At 53.7% G+C, this 961-nt stretch overlaps 1 pseudogene; it reads right to left on the reverse strand.

Moving 5' to 3' along the window:
* Positions 1 to 92: 92 nt before the first annotated feature.
* LOC107682652 (mothers against decapentaplegic homolog 7 pseudogene) lies at positions 93 to 955 on the reverse strand (annotated as a pseudogene).
* Between the last annotated feature and the right edge of the window lie 6 nt (positions 956 to 961).

Genomic DNA, 961 nt, shown 5'->3' on the forward strand with positions numbered 1-961 from the left:
CACACACACACACACACACACACACACACACACACATAAACATGCTATGTGTTATTATAGTACTGCATAAGCACTATATGAAACATTTACAACAGCCAGAATAATTTTAGAACAAATCCCCTATATTCTTTTCTCCTCTATTCTGTTCTATTTAATTCCATTCCATTCTAACTAAGCTGTAATTAAATACCACAAAAGCCACTGTTACGATAGCAGGCTACTACACGAGCACTATATACTTCTGTATAGAAGAGCCAGAATAAGCCTCTATATGTTTTTCACCAGCTATAATAACGTGGACGAGAGAAAGCCCGCAGATTCAGCACATTATTTCTCAAAACAGATTTGTGAGAGGAGAGACGTTCGTACCGAGCTCGCACAGTCTGCTCATATGATGCGGGTTGCAGCACACGAGCTCCGGGTTGATTTTCCCGTAAGATTCACAGCACGAAAGTCTCTTTAATTCCGAGGAATGCCAGAGGTCCGGCCACCGGAACACCTTGTAGAGCAGCAGCGGCAGCGGGTACGACTGTTGACCCAGCCTGGCGTCCACTTTCCCGGGCAGGAGGAGGCAGGGGCTCCGCGCGCCGCCCCGGGACTCGACCGCCTGCAGGAGCACCTCCAGCTGCTTCTCCTTGATCTTCTTCAGCATGGAGTACGTCAGCGCTTTCAGTTCGGCCTCGGTGCCGGGGTTCGGCTTACTGGCGCCCGGTTTCCCGAGGCAGCAGCCCGCGGTGCCGCCACCGCGCGTACCGGTGTCCGCGTCTCCGTCGCCCTCCACGGGCGTGCGGCTCCTCCAGAGTCGCCGGACGAGCCCCGATCGTTTGGTCCTGAACATGCGGGACGACAAGAGGGTTCCCCGGCTACAAAACGGCCATTTTGTCCGCAAGTCATGAAGATCCGGAGGTCCGAATCCACAGGCGCAGAGCAGACGGCGGAGAAACGGCGAGCAGGAGAAGCG

This window comes from Sinocyclocheilus anshuiensis, unplaced genomic scaffold (genome assembly GCF_001515605.1).
Source record: "Sinocyclocheilus anshuiensis isolate Anshui unplaced genomic scaffold, SAMN03320099.WGS_v1.1 C32419000, whole genome shotgun sequence".
Classification (NCBI taxonomy): domain Eukaryota; kingdom Metazoa; phylum Chordata; class Actinopteri; order Cypriniformes; family Cyprinidae; genus Sinocyclocheilus; species Sinocyclocheilus anshuiensis.